At 55.0% G+C, this 10,462-nt stretch overlaps 1 non-coding gene across 1 annotated transcript; it reads right to left on the minus strand.

The window, feature by feature from the left end:
• Positions 1 to 189: 189 nt before the first annotated feature.
• LOC121602089 lies at positions 190 to 347 on the minus strand. The gene has a single exon (XR_006006284.1). It is a non-coding gene; the product is annotated as a 5.8S ribosomal RNA (ribosomal RNA).
• Between the last annotated feature and the right edge of the window lie 10,115 nt (positions 348 to 10,462).

The following is a 10,462-nucleotide window of genomic DNA, read 5'->3' on the forward strand; positions in this document are numbered from 1 at the left end:
ACGCATCAAACACCACCAACACGAAACGCATCCAACATACGCTCGAGAGTGTCCACTTTCAACGCCCGAGGACCCGCAGACGGGGACCAAGCACGTCATTATGCACAGCGACCGCCCAGTGCGTCGGATGACCCGGGCACCTTCGCGGACGGCCACTGTAGTTAACTAAATGAGACTTTGGTAATTAGTAGGCACTCAAGAATGTGTGCATCGGTCGGAATTAAACGTCCGATGCGCCATATGCGTTCAACTTATCAATGTTCATGTGTCCTGCAGTTCACATTATGACGCGCATTTAGCTGCGGTCTTCATCGATCCATGAGCCGAGTGATCCCCTGCCTAGGGTTTAAAGAGTGCCTTTCGGCGCCGAGTGGCGTAACCGCGTTCAAAGTTTGGTATGCAACACACTCGACCTGCAACAATGGGTTACTCAAACTTGTACAAGTACAAGTGTTGTCTCTTACGAGACGTCTTGATATGCTCTCTACAAAAGCGTGCGCTAGAGTAGGTACAAATTAATGCACGTCCCAGATAGTGACGATCTCTGGGAGGAAGAACCTTAAGGAACTTCCCGCACACATCAAGACTAGGGTTTGGGCGTGTCCATGCCGGCGCCGAGTACAAGTTACCGCGTTCAAAGTTTGGTAAGCAGCGCACTCGACCTCCAACACAACACGTCCCGTCTTGATATGCTCTCTACAAAAGCGTGCGCCAATGTAGGTACAAATTAATGTACGTCCCAGATAGTGACGATCTCTGGGAGGAAGAACCTTAAGGAACTCCCCGCACATATCAAGACTTATAGGTGAGAACGGCCAATCACCTATTTCTCTTAGTAAAACTCACAACTCATTCCTTGGGTTTGGAAGTGTCCATGTCGGTGCCGAGTACAAGTTACCGCGTTCAAAGTTTGGTAAGCAGCGCACTCGACCTCCAACATAACACTTCACGTCTTGATATGCTCTCTACAAAAGCGTGCGCCAATGTAGGTACAAATTAATGTACGTCCCAGATAGTGACGATCTCTGGGAGGAAGAACCTTAAGGAACTCCCCGCACATATCAAGAATTATAGGTAACGCTGCCAATTACCTGTTGCTCTTAGTAAAACTCACAACTCATTCCTTGGGTTTGGAAGTGTCCATGTCGGTGCCGAGTACAAGTTACCGCGTTCAAAGTTTGGTAAGCAGCGCACTCGACCTCCAACATAACCCTTCACGTCTTGATATGCTCTCTACAAAAGCGTGCGCTAATGCAGGTACAAATTAATGTACGTCCCAGATAGTGACGATCTCTGGGAGGAAGAACCTTAAGGAACTCCCCGCACATATCAAGAATTATAGGTAACGCTGCCAATTACCTGTTTCTCTTAGTAAAACTCACAACTCATTCCTTGGGTTTGGAAGTGTCCATGTCGGTGCCGAGTACAAGTTACCGCGTTCAAAGTTTGGTAAGCAGCGCACTCGACCTCCAACATAACCCTTCACGTCTTGATATGCTCTCTACAAAAGCGTGCGCTAATGCAGGTACAAATTAATGTACGTCCCAGATAGTGACGATCTCTGGGAGGAAGAACCTTAAGGAACTCCCCGCACATATCAAGACTTATAGGTGAGAACGGCCAATCACCTGTCTCTCTGCGAGACGTGTATAAAACACTGAATATAACTCACAACTTAACCCGTAAGTAGGGAAGTGTCCATGTCGGCGCCGAGTGCAAGTTACCGCGTTCAAAGTTTGGTATGCAACGCACTCGACCTCCAACATAACCTTTCCCCGTCTTGATATGCTCTCTACAAAAGCGTGCGCTAATGCAGGTACAAATTAATGTACGTCCCGGATAATGACGATCTCCGGGAGGAAGAACCTTAAGGAACTCCCCGCACATATCAAGACCAATAGTTAAGAACGGCCAAGCACCAGTTAGGGAGTGCGTGTAGGCGCCGAGTACAAGTTACCGCGTTCAAAGTTTGGTATGCAACGCACTCGACCACCAACACAACACGTCCCGTCTTGATATGCTCTCTACATAAGCTTACGCAAATGCAGGTACAAATGAATGTACGTCCCGGATAGTGACGATCTCCGGGAGAGAGAACCTTAAGGAACTCCCCGCACATATCAAGACTGAGGTTTTGCCGTGCATGTCAGCGCCGAGTGCAAGTTACCGCGTTCAAAGTTTGGTAAGCAGCGCACTCGACCTCCAACATAACACTCCAACCTCGTTATAACTCATTATAACCACGTTAATGATCCTTCCGCAGGTTCACCTACGGAAACCTTGTTACGACTTTTACTTCCTCTAATCATCAAGTTCGGTCAACTTCGGCCGTGCCAACTGCAACTCACGAAGGAATCGCGGAAGGTGTGCCTCCAGAGACCTCACTAAATAATCCATCGGTAGTAGCGACGGGCGGTGTGTACAAAGGGCAGGGACGTAATCAGCGCTAGCTAATGACTAGCACTTACTAGAAATTCCAGGTTCATGGGGACCATTGCAGTCCCCAATCCCTACTAAATGAGCATTTGGGTGATTTCCCGTTCCTCTCGGAATGGGGGCGCCATAAGGCGAGAACACGCTGCTGCTCACATTGTAGCACGCGTGCAGCCCAGAACATCTAAGGGCATCACGGACCTGTTATCGCTCAATCTCATCTTGCTAAACACAAGTTGTCCCGCTAAGCAGGGCAAACTAAGTGACGGGCACCCGTGAGGACACCCGCCACTCCTAACGTCAGGTGCGCCCGGAGGCACACTACTGACAGCGTTCTAGTTAGCTTGACTGAGTCGCGTTCGTTATCGGAATTAACCAGACAAATCATTCCACGAACTAAGAACGGCCATGCACCACTACCCTTAAGTTTGAGAAAGAGCTATCAATCTGTCTTACCTCAATAAGTTCGGACCTGGTAAGTTTTCCCGTGTTGAGTCAAATTAAGCCGCAAGCTCCACTTCTTTTTTTTTTTTTTTTTAAATTCTTCAAGAGTTCTTTATTGAGGACCATTGTTTCCCGAAAGAACCCCGCTCCTACCGCGGGGGGTTACCACTAACGGATTTCCCCCCGCCGGGAATTCCGCCCGTTTGGGCCTTTCCTTTATTTATTTGAATTCAAAAACTTTTTTTTTTTTCACTATTTTCCTTTCGTGAAAGGTTTTCGTTGCCGCCTTTTTAACATTAAATATGTTCCGGTAACCGTTGTCCTTGTCCTAATCCTTGCAGGTTTCACCGTATCATCACAGAGCTGCGTCAGCGCGCGGACACGTTCGCCGATGTTACGGCAGCTCGCTCGTCATCTGTGAGGCTGCTTCTTCGTTCGGCAAGCTGGGAGCTCGGCAGCTCGTCCCGCGGGGAGGCTGAGCCTCGACCTCCGCTTGCCGTTGCTCCAGCCGCCGCTGCCTCTCTCTCTGCCGCCGGTTAATGCGACGCCGCTCCACTTCCGCTGCAGATGGTGGTAGTCGCCCACGTCGTTGGCGACCCTGCGGAACAGCTCCTAGCACTCCGGCCCGACGCCTTTCCCGGTATTGGAGCTGCATAAAGTTACGCCGCAGTCGCCGCATCTCCATCGTGCGTGGGGAGGAGGCAATCCCCGGCTGCGCGGGGGGATTGGCGGTTCTGGAGGGCTGGCCTCCTCCTCCTCGACCTCCCCTGTTGACTCCGCTGCGTCGTTGGCCGCTGCGTCATTGGCCGCTGCGCGTGCCAAAATTGCAGGGACGACCTCGTTCTCGCCGAGCCGCTCCTGCCGACGCCGCTGCCGCATTCGCCGGGCGCTGCGGTTGCGCACCTCCCTCGCCTCAGCAGTCTCCGCTCTGCCTCCGCCATGTCCACGGGCGGGCTGGCTGCTGGATCTGGCTGAGCAGCCTCAGCAACTGCCAAGGTAAGCTGCTCCTGCCGCCAGTCCTCCTGCAGCACGGAGAGGATCCGCCGAGCCGCTTGCTGGATGCGGTCCCACGACTCAGCGCTCTCCAGCAGACGACTGCCGATGTTGTCCTCGTCGACGCCGTTCAATAGTTCCGCCCGAACATCCGCGAAGCGGGGACACACGAAGTACGTGGGCCACCGACTCGACCGACCCTGCGCACCTGGGACAGTCCGGGGACGGAGCGAACCCGAACACATGGAGGAATTCGTGGACGAAGCGTGTCCACTCAATACCTGCGAGAGGTAGAAGTCTACCTCCCCGTGCTTCCGTCCGTCCACAGGCGCACGTCTGGCACTTGTCGGTGGGCCCAACGTACATAGCGGCTGGTGTTCTGCGCCGCCTCGTCGTCCCACTGTTGCTGCCACAGCTGCTGTGATGCCTCCTTCTCCTCCTGGCGAATCGCCTCTCGACTGCTGTCCGGGCTCAACTGCAGTCGGTTGTAGCAGCGGGCGTCTTCCTTCACCAGGAGGTGGTAGGGCAGTTCTCCGGCCAAAACCACCGCTACCTCGCAGCTGGTGGAGTGGAAGGCGCTCGTGATGCCCTGGGCCAGGGCCGTTGCACGCGGTCCAAAATCCGCCTGCACCACTGCAGGTCCGCGGCTTCTGCCCAGACGGGTGCGCCGTAGCGGATGATGGACGCGGCCACTGCGGCGAGCAGCTTCCGCTTGCTCACTTGGGGGCCGCTGTGGTTGCGCATGACGCCACGCAACGCTCGCACCACACGGAGGGCCTTGTCCGCGACCATCTCGACGTGTGGGCGCCACGACAGGTGGTCGTGAAGCATGACCCCCAAGTAGCGGATCGACCGCTTCGAGCGCACTTCCACTCCACAGATGTTAACTGGGATATTTCTATACCCGCTGCGTTTGCTCGACACCATCAGCAGCTCCGTTTTCTCCGGTGCCAGGGAGAGATGGTGCTGCACCATCCAGCTGTTGACTGCTACCACGGCTTCCTCCGCGATCGCTGCTGCGTGCTCCGGTGTTGTCCCCGCTGCCAGGATCGCAAGATCGTCGGCGAATCCCACGATGGAGGCGCCCTCAGGGAGCTCTACGGCTAGCACGCCGTCGTACATAATGTTCCACAATGTGGGGCCCATATGGACCCCTGTGGAACACCTGCCGATACTCGGCGGGTAACCGGCCCGTCCGCCGTGTCGTACGTGAGCTCCCTGTCGGCGAAGTAGTCCTGCAGTATGCGGCACAACTGCACGGGGACTCCCTTCGCCTGGAGCGCCTCGGCGATGCTCTGCCAGCTAGCCGTATTGAACGCGTTACGGACGTCCAGGGCCACACCATGAGGCAGCGCCGGTCACGGTTGTTTGTCCTTCCAAAGGACTTCGCCCTTCGTCCCGCGTCCACGACTTGCTGTATAGCCTGCAGAGTCGATCGCCCTCGCCGGAATCCGAACTGCTGCTCAGACAGTTGCGGACTCTCTGGATCCTCGATGTATTCGTTGAGCCGGTTCAATAGCAGCCGCTCCAAAGCCTTGCCCGTGTTGTCCAGCAGGCAAATCGGGCGGAAGGACGATGGCTCGCCCGGTGACTTGCCTGGCTTTGGCAGGAGCACCAGTCGCTGCTTTTTCCACGGCTGCGGAAAGCAGGACGTGTCCAGGCACTCCTGAAACACCCGGCGGAAGGGCTCCGGTTGCTGCCTGAGAGCAACCGTAAGTGCGGCGTTCGGTACTCCATCAAGCCCAGGAGCCTTCCGCGGGTGCATGCTGGCTGCTATATTTTCCAGCTCGGTCAGGCCGATCGATCGGAGCGGCGCCATGTTGCCAACTCGGAGATCAGGCCACTCTACCGGCGGATGAACCGGGAACAAGGCGTCGACAATTCGCCGCAGTTCTGCTGGATCGCGTTCCGGGGCTGAGCGGGCCGCCTGGAACCAGTGGAAGACCTTCCGGAAAAAGTTTCCGGTTTCATCCTCCCTGATCGACAGCAAGAACCGGTCGAACGCCTCGTTCTTACTCAAACGAATAGCCTTCCGAAGGCTCTCTGGCAGCTAGAGTTCCGTATGGAGCTGCTCTTCCAGCGGGATTGTTCTCCTCGCCATCTGCTCCTTTCTGGAGAGCTCGTCGATCATTGCCTGATCGCCGGAGTCCACCAGTAAGCTGGCCGACCTGTGTGGTCCTGCGCTGGGAAGACCCGCGACATCGTCTCGTCGCAGACGCTGGTCAGCGACTCAACCAAGCTTTCGACGCTGTTAGCTTGACGGGCGAACCCAATCATGGCCAGCGCTTTCCCGAAAAGCTGGGAGTCAAACTGACTGGTCTTCCAGCGCGTACCGGCGTTGCTTACACGGGCCGGGCGCTGTCCACGCCGTGCTGCCGATCCCTCGTTGGTGGTGGACTCACGCCAACCTCGTACCGGACGTATCGGTGGTCGCTCAGCGTAACCACGTCGGGCACGCGCCAGCCTCGGGCGCTGTCTTCGCGCGGGTCGAGACGGCTTATCGCACTGCTTGCGAATGTAACGTCCGGTCGGCTGGGCGGGAACCGAGTTGTGCCCACTCGGTTCCCCTTGAACGTTGGTAGGCAGTCTGCCTTGTTCAGTAGCACCAGCCCGAGGTTGTCCGCCAACTGGAGAAGCTCCAAGCCCTTCGGCAAGTCCTGCTGCTTCCCCAGTCAAGGTGCATGGCGTTGAAATCGCCGGCCAGGAGAACCCGGCTGCACCCGCGGACGATCAGGTCAATTTTCTCCATAACACTCCGGAACTCGGGGACTCCCGTCTGCGGCGACACGTAGCAGCTCACAATTGTTACTCCTCCCACGTCGGCAGCAACCACACCGAGGGTCTGACGGTGCCTGATACGCTGTATCGGCAGCCGGTTGCCGTTGGCGACGATGGCAACCGTCTTACTCTCGTCCGTCACCCAATTGCCGTTATTGCGCGGTACGCAATAGGGCTCGGACAAGAGCAGAACGTCGAGACCCTCGGTGGTCATCACGTGCAACGCCAGGTCCTGGGCGTTTCTCACAATGATTGGAGTTGAACTGCAGGATGTTCAGCATTGTGATGGCGGTCTTTGCACATGGGGGCGGCGATGCGATGTGGGCCGCCGCAGACAATGCACTTCGGGTCCGAAGTGCATGACGCCGCTCGATGATCAGCAGCTCCGCAGCGCAGGCACAGGCTGGATCGATCCACGCCGGTGCATTCTGTTGTGGTATGGCCGCGCTCCAAGCAGCGGAAACAGCGAACCGCGCTTCGCTGTTGTTTTGGGGCACTGCGTACCAGGCACACCGAATGTCCGACTATGATACGCTTGTCCAGAAGGAGGTCAGCGTCTTTCCGTGGCAGTCGGACACGAGCACGTTGCGTCCCGTCGCGACGCTCCCACATGGATGTTGTTGCTGCAACTGCTGTGCGCTCCAGCGCCCGCTGCAGACCGCGTTCTACATCCTCCTTCTTGGCCAACATGTCGATTCCGGATATGAGGACCTCAGCCATCTCCGTAATAATCCGTCCAGTGGCCAGATCGCCCACCTCCGTCTGGATGCGCTGTAGCAACGCAGCGGCGTCTGCATCCTTTTTGAGCGAGAGGCGAAGGAAGTCCCGCGACGTGCGGTAGCCCTGCTCGACTCCCTTGTTTCTCATCGGCCAATCGCGGGTTTAGGCGTATGTTTTCGAATAGCGCCCTGTACGAGCAGCCCTCGGCCGGCTCAAAGATGAGCTGGTCCTGCCGAGGGCGTGCTGGACGCCGTCGCTCCTGGCGCAACTGCTCGCTACGCTGCGCCTGTACAGCAGTTGGCCGCTGCTGCTGTGTTGTTGCTGCTGCACGCTGTTGCTGCTGCTGTGCTGCGTGCCGGCGACCGCCTGTCGCTGTGGCTGCCGCTGCTGCTGCTGTTGCTGCTGCTGCGTGCCGGCGGCCGCCTGTCGCTGTGGCTGGCGCTGCTGCTGCTGTTGTTTGCTGCCTGCTGGTGTTCCTGCTGCTGCTGCTGCTGCTGAGGGGGCGGCCGGGGTTTTCCCCTTAGCCATGCCGCGATATTTGCGGCGGACGACCTCAGCGAAGCTGGCTGCTCCACTTGCCGGATTCTTCTCCCGTTAGCACCTGGGAGGCCGGGAGCGTTACCGCCGCTGTCACTGACGGACCAGGTTGTGCTTGCTGCTGTAGCCCGCGTTGCCAGCAGAGCTCCTGGCGCAATTTTCTTCCCTAGATCGCGAATCTCGGCCAGCAATGCGTCTCTCTCCTTCTTTGCGTCCGCTTCGGCGGAAAGCCTGGCCTGCTGAGACTCTGCAAGCTGCTTCTGCAACCCCTCAACAATGCCCTGAAGACTTGCTACCGTCTTCATAAGTTCCGCCTTCTCCGCCTTTTCCGCCTGCAACATCAGGTGCAGACGAACCTCATTCTCTTCGTTCGAACGTGCAGCCAGGGTGTATGTGCGTCCAGTGTCAATTTGGCTGACACTACGGTTTTCTTCTGAACCGCACTCATGCTGCAGTCCACGGATGGCTGCCGAGACCTCAAACTGCGGTTTGGGAGTTCCATCTTCTATATGGACTCCCTTGGGGGTCGAGATGACACTGGGGGGTCGATATAACCCCGAGGGGTCGAAATGACCCAAGGTGCGAAGCCGCCCAGCTGTTGTAATTTTCACTCACTCACTGCTCACTGCTGGTTTAACTGCTTCACAACGATATAATCTGCTCCCTGGGGGAAGCAGGGTGGGGGGGAGGGGGGAAAATAATTTTCCCGTGCTTTCTTTTATCGCCCTCTATCACCCCGCAGCTTCACTGATTTTTTTCTATTTTTTTCGAAATTTTTCAAAAAATTCGAGCAGTTTTCGAGTTGCTCGAACTCCTCGAATCGAGCAGATTCGAGCTGCCGCGGGCACTACACTTCTTCCCCGAATTTTCTGCGCACTTTTTGAAAAATCGAGCACTTTTCGAGCAGTAACGGACTTTTCAAATTTTGCCCTTGGGAACTGCTTCCGGACAAAATTTGTCCCTTGGGTATTATAGAACTGTCACCAAGAACGTCAAAAAATTTTTCACGATTTTCACAAATTTTTTGATGCAATCTTATTGTACGCATAAAAACAAGCACAACGGTGAAAACCGCACACGAATCCGAGCAAAACTCGCGGAGTTATTCGCGATTTACTATTTATTTCGATATTTCCGAAAGCACGTGCTCCGGCGGTAGCACCCCGACACTTTTTATTTTCTCGTTTTTTCACCGATTTTCGTTCTGTTTTTGTAAATTTCACGTCAGCGTCACTACGCGCACCTTTCAAAACCTCCGGCAAGAATCCGGTCAGTATTCACGAATTTATTAACGATCAAAGTTTCCCCATACAAAATGTATGGGATGTAAATATACACTTTTACCACTTTTCACTGCACGAATCGTTTCGGAAACACTCGCAAACGCTTTAGAAGCATCGTTTACTTAAAATCAGTGCTTACGGCACCAAATCACGAATTTTTACTCACAATTTCCACACCCGAAATCGGTTGCACCTGGGGGGCGCAAAAGTATACACAAAAACACGATTTTTCACTTTTACAAAAATCACCGATTTTCGAGTAAATAACACCGTCTAAAGGTAAATGGGTGCTCTGAACTCGTTTTTAGCACTTCGCGAGCGATCGGGCCGTGAGCCGTTTTACACACTTTTTCGAAACTCTGTCGGAGCGTGTTACATACGTCTGTACCCGACGACTACTCGATGAACACTGCAAGCTCCACTTCTTGTGGTGCCCTTCCGTCAATTCCTTTAAGTTTCAACTTTGCAACCATACTTCCCCCGGAACCCGATTTTGGTTTCCCGGAACTACTGAGAGCACCGAAGGTAGGTAGCGTCTCCCAATGCTATTGGCATCGTTTACGGTTAGAACTAGGGCGGTATCTAATCGCCTTCGATCCTCTAACTTTCGTTCTTGATTAATGAAAGCATCTTGGCAAACGCTTTCGCTTCTGTGGGTCCTAACGACGGTCTACGAATTTCCCTCTCGCGCCGTAATACCAATGCCCCCGACTACTTCTGTTTAATCATTACCTCTTGGTCTATTACAAACCAACGAAACCACTCAGACCGAGGTCTGTTCCATTATTCCATGCAAAATTATTCTCGGCCAACGCCGGCCCCGGGGACCGGACGCTTTGAACTAGCCTGCTTTGAGCACGCTAATTTGTTCAAGGTAAACGAGAGTTCCCGGGCACCATGAAGCTGGGTCGAACAAGACCTTGACCGACGAGGTCGCGGCGACAAGTTCTGACCCTCACGGAGTAGAACGCCCAGGTACACCATTGTGAGTCGCAGCCGCGAGCGCGTACACGGACGGTCCCAACCGAGAGGCCGGCGCCCGCGACGGACGCGAGTCTGGACGGGGTATCAACTTCGAACGTTTTAACCGCAACAACTTTAATATACGCTAGTGAGCTGGAATTACCGCGGCTGCTGGCACCAGACTGCCCTCCACTTGATCCTTGCAAAAGGATTTATGCTCAACTCATTCCAATTATGGACCTCGTTAGAGAGGTCCATATTGTTATTTCTCGTCACTACCTCCCCGTGCCGGGATTGGGTTTTACGCGCCT

This window comes from Anopheles merus, unplaced genomic scaffold, assembly GCF_017562075.2.
Source record: "Anopheles merus strain MAF unplaced genomic scaffold, AmerM5.1 LNR4000293, whole genome shotgun sequence".
Taxonomy (NCBI): Eukaryota; Metazoa; Arthropoda; class Insecta; order Diptera; family Culicidae; genus Anopheles; species Anopheles merus.